Source organism: Pteropus alecto, unplaced genomic scaffold, assembly GCF_000325575.1.
Source record: "Pteropus alecto unplaced genomic scaffold, ASM32557v1 scaffold17, whole genome shotgun sequence".
Classification (NCBI taxonomy): Eukaryota; Metazoa; Chordata; class Mammalia; order Chiroptera; family Pteropodidae; genus Pteropus; species Pteropus alecto.
Window position 1 is genome coordinate 83,882 of NW_006440645.1, and position 9,779 is coordinate 93,660.

The following is a 9,779-nucleotide window of genomic DNA, read 5'->3' on the forward strand; positions in this document are numbered from 1 at the left end:
CGCCCTTCCCCCACCGCCCGCTTCCTCACTCGGCGCTGCCGGCCACTCCCGCTCACCGAAGGTCGGCCCGGTGCCCGCCGCGCCACCCACCTGGCTTTTAGCAAAGGCTCGCTTCACAAGGGCGTGACACGCGGGGCTCCACGCATGGCTCTGCTGTCACTATCTTGAAATTTTTAATAATTTTTGGACAAGAGCCCCCACGAAGCGTGTGGCCAGCCCCGGTTTCAGAGGACAGCTTCGTCCTGGGTTTTCTGCGGCTGCCCCGCCCCGGCCCGCGGCTTTGCGGGCGCCAGTCCCTCTGCGCGGTGCTCGCGGCCTCCCCCGCCGCCCCTGGCCATGTCCGGCTGCAGCCGAGGTCCTGCGACTGCCTCTGCCGTTCCTGCCTCCCACACAGGCCTGTGACTCTGGCTCCTAAGTACTGCTCCCCCTTCCTTTTTAGCGCCCCTGCCCCCCTCGTTAACAAGCCCCCGTGCCCTCTGCCGAGCACCCTGGCGGCCCTCCAGCTCGCCGGCCTCACTCGGCCTCGGCTTCCAACCGCCCGCCACGCGATCCCTCCCGGCGCAGACCGAGCTCCGCAGTCCAGCCTTCCTGCCACAGCGAGTGTTCTCCCTGAGACACTGTGACTGTGCTGCTGTATTCCTTAAAGTTTTCTACTTCCCCCGACTCCTTGGCATGAAGCACAGAGCCCTGACGTTATAAGCTGACTCCTGCTTCTCCGGCCGTGTCTCCGCCGACCCACCTGCCACTGAGGTCAGTCCGAAGCCGTGGCACCAGCACCGCGCTTGGCACAGAATAAATGCTCTAACGGCGAATGAACAGTATTAGCTTCTCTCAGCAATTTATATTCAAGATTATGAAGCCTAGAACATCGAAGCGGAAGAGGTGGTGTCACCACATCGCCTGGTCGACCTCCACTCGTGACAATCCAGGCCGCTGTCCTCACATTCCTGCAGGAATTCTCGCCGATGACATCTGTCTCAGGTGCAACGCTGTGGGTTGGGCCCACGGTCTACTCTGTGCTTCCAGGGCCGTAGGTGCTCGTGGGGCTTGTGCGGCCCGGTCAGAGCCGACGGGCCCCAGAGGGGTCGCTAGGCCCCCGAGGCGCGTGCGGCAGGGAGGAGGGACGAGCCAGTGCCCGCTTCCATTGGAAATTTTATAGTATTCCTTTATCTCCTGAAACTTCCGCTTGCATCCTACCTCCTCTGTAGAATTTTCTCCTAATATTAAGTAGTTTATATGCTTGAAAGTTTTTCTTTTTTGTATTTCTTTACAGTAAAAACATGGGGATATTGAAATTAAACATTTTTATTTTCTCTGGCCATAGACTCTAAATATTCAATTTTTACATTTTGAGTTATGCAAGTATCATGAATTCATAATTGGTTAGAAAAACAAAAATAAATTATATATTTTTATGATTAAGTATTAGACATAATAAAATTTTGTGGAGAATACACTTCCCGATGAGGTTTACGGGGCTTTAAAAATCCCTTCGTGGATGCACGTGACTGGTAGCCGGGGTGAATCAGCGGCCCACACTCGCGCCTGCACAGAGAAGGAAGTGGGGGTGGGCGGAGCTCCGCCACAGCAATGTCCTTTGGTCGCTGGAATTTCTAAGGTCATAGGTTAAGCATTACAGAGGAAACGATTTTTAAAAAATTCATGTGGTCTAATCCTGAGTACCGCATTTAGTACTTTAGCAATGGTATAAATACTGGGTAGCTGAATACTTGAGTATTTCCTTTTTCGATTTTGTTGGGAAGCAGAGTTGCAACCCCTCCGATGAGCCAAAGGATTTGTTACCGGTAATTACGGCCCTGGGGAAATATACCAAACAGGCTTTCCCAAGACTTGCCAAATGACCACGCAAAACCTCTGAGCCCTTCACCGGAGTAGACCCTCTTTGACCCAGCAGGCACAGCAAGGACCGAGAAAATTACTGTTGACATCCAATAACTTGTCCAATAAACGTGCTTAGACATTTACAAGTCTTCTCAGGTGCTTTTGATTTTGGGGGGTCAGATTTGGAGCTGCAGGCTTGGGTTATTCACCTGAAGGCCCACGCCTACCACGCCGGCCCTCCCCGCCTAGCCGGCCAGCCTAGCGAGGTCTTCCTCAAGAAAGACACTAACTTCACTTTTCAGTTCAAATACCCCTGGCACTTTCTGTGTGCTTGTGACAAGGAGCTCTCTTGCACTGAAAAGAGCCCTGACCTGAGTTCTCTTATGATAATATGTCAAACAATGTCCCGTTTGTTGTTTCTCACTGACACTGTCTTTCCTTGGCCCTCAGGGGACTGACTCTCCATTCTGACTTAGTCCAAATAAGGAGTTTTCCTGCACTTTCTTGAAGAGAGGGACTTTTCTGTAGGAATTGACTCCCATGATGCCTTTCCCCCAGCAGTCCCTAGCGGGCGTGTCTTCTGGGCAAAACCCTGACGGTCCCCACGCATTGCACAACCGTCTGACACTGGCTGTTTTTCTTTCAGATTCCTACTTCCTGAAACCGAGCCAGTTTAGGAGAAACAGTGCATTTCTGGGAGGTTGCGCTACAATTAACTTTTCAGAGTGTTTTCCTCTTCAAGATAAAGGTGAGTATCAGCCTTTAAATGACAAAACTCAGTCGACAGGGTACGAAAGATGGCATAATGTATATGATATGCAAACTACTGATTCTAGGTGGCACATTCTGGACTTTGAAAATTTGGGATCTGTGCTTAGTCTAATGTGAATGAAGAATATAATTGGTTTATAAAAATCTATGACTTCGTGGATATTATTGCTCAGAAAGATGTTAAGTAAAAAGAAAGTGAGCCAATTTACTATCGATTAGAAATAAATGGTTAAATAAATACTATTAGAGGTAACATGCAGATATGGTAAAAGTTGTGATGGTGACATGTAAATGGCTAAAGTTTTGGAAACACTGTACTCTCCGTGTTGAGAGGTGGGTATTTTCTGAGCCAGTGCAGTATCTTTGACCTTCACTGGTCCTTGGTTACAGAGCTCAGTCGATAATACAATCTGTTGAATTTCTAATTATAGATGCATAAAGTATTTGACAGATAAAGAAACATTGTATCAAACTGTCCTCAGGCCATAGTGCTTCGCGTGTCCTTGTGAATTGTGGTGAAATTGGAGGGATGCGGAAGGTAGCGAACATCTTTGAATGACAGTCACAGAGAGGGTGGGAGATTCCCAAGAGAACATTACAGCTCCGTTCTGCCCGTTTCAGACAGGGGTCTCTGAACGGCGGCCGGAGGGGTGGGGTGAGGACTTAAACAGCATCTAGGTCAAGGGCCATAAATGTATCAGGACGTGCCAATGGTCATTAAAAATGGTCATATTGGTCATTTCTTTTTGGGAATCTACTCTAGGGAGGAAATAATTCTAAACATGAGGGAAATTCACTAAAAGGTTCACCACAAAGATTCTTAATAACAAAGAAGTGCAAGCATTCTAACAGAGGAGAAAGGTTAAGTGCATTATGGCATACCCATAGGAAGAGGTGGGTTGGGGACAGTGCTAGCACAGGAAGTGCTCGGTGACAGACACAGCCAGGGTCAGTGACTGCTATGCTCGCAATTGGCGTAGATATACATTCACGAATATTCTAAAAGTGATGGTTGTGTTACGGTGGTACATTGTTTCTTTCCCTTCCTTTTCCCTATTTCTACATATATAATTATATTTTTATGTTGCTTTTTATACTACTATACAATACATTGCTTTGAGAAAATTAATAGAATGCGTCAAATGAAACTGTGCTGCTACATAGTAGATGAAACCGTGTGGGCTGCGGAAGAGAAATCTTCACCTCCTTTCTGTTTGACAAACAAAAAATTTGCCGTGTGAAAGGCGAGGTGTGTCGGAATCGGGGAATACAGGAGAAAATACCAATCGAAACACTTCGTCGACTTTGCTCGTGCGGTCGCTTCCGTGTCCCCCACAGCTTTTAGCGTAGTCAACTTACTCTTGTTTTGAAGAAAAGAAAAAAGGAAGCACAGGCACCTGAGCGGGTGTGTGAGCTGCTCTCTTCTTAGTTTCTCGCCGTGAAGCTTCTTTGGCCTGGGGTCGTTAATCGGTCAGCACACCTCACACTTACGTTCCATTCTGCCACATCGTAGCAGATCCTGATGGTGCACCCCAGGCGTCACCGGAAGGCGCCCAGGAAGCTCTGCCTAGAATCCGACCCCCGCACTGTGTCACTGTGTGTCACTGTGCTGCATTCTCCACTAGTGATTAAGCACCAAAAATCTGCAAAACTGCCAACAAAAGCCTCGCCCATTCATGATTGTCTGTCCTTTCTAAGAAAAAAACATTTAGATCATCATGTGTCCTTTTATTTGGCCACTTCTTCAGGATAAGTTAACCTCTCATTACAGGTTGGAAGCTGAAAGTCACACTTTTCCAAGAAAACCCTATTCCTACCCATATGTTCACTCCCCGAGGCCACGCCCAGAGCTACCTGAGGGGCCATCACACCCGGGGTACGTGTCTCTGGTGAGGTATTAGTGAATCGGTCTGGGGCGCTTTTCCAACAGCTGCAGGTCACTTAGTAAGAAACATTTGAAGCCCTCGAGCTCAGATCCCCGGCCACTCCACAGCCGCCTCCCCGGAGCGAGGGGCACCACACCTCCCCCCACGCCGCTTTCCGGGGCCTCCTTGGCCTCCATGCTGCGCGTCCCGACCACGCGTGTCCCCGACTGTGCGTGTCCACCTCCCCCGCTTGGCACCGGACGCCCTGCCCTCTGCGCTCCCGCCTTGCGCGTCCCCTGGTGGGAATGCCTGCCTGTCGCCGCGCTCACTCGCTGAGCTCTAGCGTCTACATCGAGGTGTCAGCACCTACCCGCTACTAACCACCCATTCGGCACCCGCAGGCATCACACGCCACTGCCATCGGTGTTTTTAATGTGACCTGCGGCACTAAATTCCATCCGCTTGCTCAGGCTAACCCGGCCTTCGCGACCTGCCCTCTGCGTCCGCCCAGCGCCCTCCTTGTCCCTCTCCGTACCGCCCAAGAACCTGGGCTCCACTCACACCTGGGCTTCCTCCTGTGGGGGCACAGCCCTCACCACTGCGGCTCCGCCGCGGGAAGACCATCTGCTTCATCCGGAACCTACCTTTCCTAAAGGTCCAACTCCAACATCACTGGGAAGGCCTGACCGCGGGGCTGCTGTCTGCCAGAGCAGGTGGCCGCTTCGCGCTGCTGGAGCAGACGCTCCCCCGGCCCGACTGCAAGGTGGCGGGCTGCGACTGCTCCCTCTCGGTCTCCGTCCTCGCGGAACCCTTAGGAGGACCGACAGCTCCCAAGCCCCGCGCCTAGCCGGGGGCGGTTGCAGGCGCTCAGCATGGGTTTGCTAATAAATGAAGTTGGGCCACTGCCCCGCTGCTGTTTCTTTAAACGAGACTTACCACTAAAAGTTCCCTAGCCCACAAAGGACACACCTTTTCCTGAAGATTAAATAAAAAATAGACCCATCAACTCAACACTTGAAGAATTACATCTGTTTCTGCACACATACGAAATGGTCCCTGCTCAGCCAGAGACTACGAGGTTGCGGAAGAGGTCTCCCAGATGCCTCTTCCAATTTGCTGCTGTTGAGTAAAACAGCATATCCTGAATGTTTGCTCCATTTCAACAGATTTAAAGATTTGCAAAAGGAATACCATAGATCCTGTATCAGGAGGCTGACGTTTTCAAGCAGCTTGTCCACAGCATGGCCGAGTTTCTACTTGTGTGCTGTTAGGCTTTTTAAAAATATTTTATTGTGTATTGAAAATAACACCTATTCTAGCCTGCTTTTGTCAGTGTGGGTGGGCCTCCCGGCGCAGGACGCTTTTGATTTGAACTGACTGCCCTGTTAGGCGGTGTGAGGTGGTATCTCACCGTGGGAGTTTTTTGCATGCCTTTAATAATAAGTGATGTTGAGCATCTTTTCATGTGCTTATTGGCCACTTGTATATCTTCTTTGGAAAATGTCTAGTTAAGTTCTTCAGCTATTTTTTTTTAATGGGGGTGTTTGTGTTTTTGTTGTTGCGTGGGAGCGATTCTGGATATGAATTCCTTATTAGCTGTATGATTTGTAAATATTTTTCTCATTCCATGGGTTTCTCTTTCACTCTTGATTGTGTCCTTTGAGACACAGAACGTTATAATTTCGATGTGATCCAATTTCTCTGTTCTTTTGTTGCCTGTGATTTTGGTGTCATATCCAAGAAAACATTGCAAAATCCAATATGAAGATTCCCTCCTATGTTTTCTTCTAAGAATTTAAGAGTTTTAGCTCTTATGCTTTTGAGTTAATTTTTGTTTATGGTGTAAGGTAAGGGTTCAACTTTATTCTTTTGCACACGGATATCCAGTTTTCACAGCACCATTTATTTCCCCATTGAATGGCCTTGGCACTTGTCGAAAATCATTTGACTGCAAATGCGAGGCTTTATTTCTGGGCTCTTCCATCCGTCTGTGTGTCTGACTCTATGCCAGCACCACATTGTTTCGATGACTGTAGCTTTGTAGTAAGTTTCGAAATCAGGAAGTGTGAGATCTCCAATTTTGTTCTTTTAAAAGATTGTTTTGGCTATTTAGCATCTCTTGAGATATTCTATAAATTTTAGGATGGATTTTTTTCTATTTTGGGGAAAAAAGGTCATTGGTCTTCAGTGACTTTCTTTTACATAGTTGTTATCACAGCATATTAACAACTTTATGTTCTGTTTTTTCCTACTTAACATTATGATGTATTTATCCCATTAAAAATAAACATTACTTCTTTTATTCAAAAGCGTCAAACACATTTTAGAATGACTACATACTGAAAATGTACAAATGGACGTATAATTGAAATATTAGAAAATATTCATGCCCCAAACAATGTGACCTCTGTATGCGTCAGATACCACAAATATAAAAATGAGAAGTTTGGGTCCAGACATGTCCGAGTATTAGGATGCAGTATATATGCTGTGTAGAAAGGAACGACAAGTGTGTTAGTTTAAAAAACGTTAAGGTATATACGCACATTACTCTTGAGCGGCTCTAGCTCTGGTATTGATTTATCTTCTCAGCAAACGTCACCGAGTCTCCGTGGTCCCCACGCTGGGAACCCGGGGTGTGAATTAGATGCGGTCTTAGCGAGCGAACGGCACAGGTTAGGGCAAGTCCAGACCGTGTCCTGAGCTTCTGCTTTCTTTGTTTAAACTCTGCGTTGTCCCTGTGTGGAAGCGGGGTGAGCCCCACGCAGAGACACCAAGCCAGGGAGCCCCAACGCGCTCTCCCCGCCGAGGGGACACTGGACCGAGTGGGCAGGTCGTCTGCCGGCCCAGCTCAGGCCCCTCGCTGCCCCGTCGCCTTATGGCTGTTGGGACGCAGCACAGGAGACGGGAGAATGAACAGCCAACTGTACCGTGGACAGAAAGGCTGCGACAGCAATGAATTCTGCCAGCTAAGCGTCAAGAAAGACTTTAGAGAAGCGGCAGGATGATGTTAAGACTTGAAAGCAGGATTTCATTAGATAAAAGGTGGGAAGGGCAGCATTCGTTTGTTCGTTCATTCATTCATTCAAAAATTCATTCGTGGGTTCGCAAACGTGCACTGAGCTTCTGTGTGCTGGAGATCTCAGAGCCGGGAGCGAGGCGCTGGCCACCCGTCGCAGTCGGCCTCTGCGGAGGCAGGTCAGGAAGTGATGCGTGACAGCCTTGTGCCAAGCTCTACCACAGGTCGCAAAGAAAGGGCCCGGCGCTCCGCGTGGTGGCGGAGGCGAAGGCTGTGCGGAGCGGCGGGCTGGACTCGCGGGCCGGGTTCAGATGCTGGCCTTCGTCCCTGCGCGACGGCGACCCAGCAGACACGCTTCAGTAGGAGAGGGACAGTTCTGCCTTTAAAAAGCCATCTGGCGGTACGTGAAGGGTAGAGTGCGGGAACGGAGAAAGGGACGTGGGGCAGGAAAGTGCCTCTAGAGGCCGAGGGTCGGACGTGGACCGGAGGGGACCTGGGACAGGCAGCAACGGGAGGGACGGAGAGGGCGGAGACCACGGGGAAGTCGGTGGGGTGGCCGACTGTGGGACGTGCACTGAGGAGAAGCGGGGGGCCGAGGCCCCAGCCAGGAAGCACCGTTGGCAGGTGGAGGGCCCTGCAGCGTTTCGGGGACAGACGGCTTCTCTGAGTTCCCAGTGTCTCTTTCCGACGCTCTATTAGTTGAATAGATTTCTTTTCTCCCAAGCGGTGTAAGTACGCACTGCCATGCGAACGCTCTCCATCGATAGTACAAATGTAGTTTTTATCATTGCTGTATTGAAAAAGCATAGATTTTGAGGCAGTAGATTAGCGATTATTCTATCGTGAAATCCAAAAAGATCAATGGGCTTTTACTGAATTGGAGTTCAAAGAAGATTATTGGTCAGGTAAATAATATTCACCACTATTTTGATATTTCGCAAAAGTTTTCCATTTCCTTTGGTCATTACTAAGTCTTGTGATTTATTCAGATATTTTTTTGTTCTGTTGTGTGCCACCTTTTTTTCACTAATAAGTAAAAATATGTATCTAGTTAAAAGAACATAAAAATATGTTCCCTCTCATGCCTGTGCTGCTATGTGTCACCAGAAGAGGGCAGCAGTGAGGCACCAGACAGGATCGGATTCCCAGGCCCTTGGATTGCAGAACCGCAGTCAGGGCGGTGATGTGCAGGGCGCAGGCCTCTGCTGGGGCTGATGTCTGAATTACCCCGCTCGTTTCTGAGCCAGGGACTGTGACATTGGCACAGAACTTTCGGGAAACCCGATGACGTCTTTATCATGCAATAAGGTGATAAATTTGTGGAAATTTCTGTTAAGATGGATGAGGACTGACACCAAGAGATTTCTGAAGTTTCCATCAGTTTGAGGTAAAACATTAGAAATCGAATTAAAAGTAAGCCTGTGGTGCCACTTCCAGAGCAGAGGCAAAGAACTTACTAGTTTACAGAGACAGTAAAAAGCATCTCATCTACAAACATCACAGATATTCCTGACAAAAAAGGAATATTTGTAACTTATTAATTACACTAAGCTATGCATAGGATTTAGCAACTAGGACAGGTTGCCTGGAACCAGCCGATTCCTCCTGTAAATACTTAGCAACACAAATACTTTTTAAGTACCTCATATGTGCCAGGAATTATTCTAGGTGCAGAATATTCCAGGCTTATCGGAAAACAAAACAGACACATTCCCTGCTCTGCTGGAGTTGTTATTATCGTGGGAAAGATACACATCTTAAAAACCACACAGTTAACTCATTAGCGAAGGGAGGGCCAGTGACAGCCTCACGGGCAGCAGCGCAGAGCCACCCGCCGTGGGACCGAACCCTGCCGGCCACCAACTGCCGAGCGGGGCCCTGTACAGGGGTGCGCGCTGGCGTCGGAAGCCGAACCGCGGCGGGACTCTGTGGCCTGTAGGTGGCGACCTTGGATCGGGAGGACCAGGACAGGCCGGCCACCCTGGGGAAGGAGGCCGCGCTCGCTGAGGGGCTGGGGGACATCCGACGGGGCAGGCTGTGAGGGCCACAAGCCCAACGGCGCCCGGCTGACCCAGCCGCCCTTCCTCTGCCAGCGCAACCCGCCAGCGGGCGCGGGGCCTTCTCGCGGGGGTGTGGGGGGTGCGAGTGCCTCTGAGGGGGGGCGTGGGTCCCTCTGAGCCGGGGACGCTGTTGACAGCTCCTGGGGGCGGGTTTGGGTTGGGTGTTCCTGTGGCGGGTCACCCAAGCAGGGGACAGGCGAGGCGAGCAGGGAGCAGAAAGAG

The 9,779-nt window shown here is 49.7% G+C and overlaps 1 protein-coding gene across 1 annotated transcript in view; it reads left to right on the forward strand.

Moving 5' to 3' along the window:
• Nucleotides 1–2,507: 2,507 nt before the first annotated feature.
• Nucleotides 2,508–9,779, forward strand: part of ALPK1 (alpha kinase 1) — a 61,547-nt gene continuing 54,275 nt past the window's right edge. Inside the window, exon 1 of the mRNA XM_025050915.1 lies at nucleotides 2,508–2,590. The gene's annotated coding sequence lies outside the window, so the exon portion shown is untranslated. The remainder of the gene's footprint in view (nucleotides 2,591–9,779) is intronic.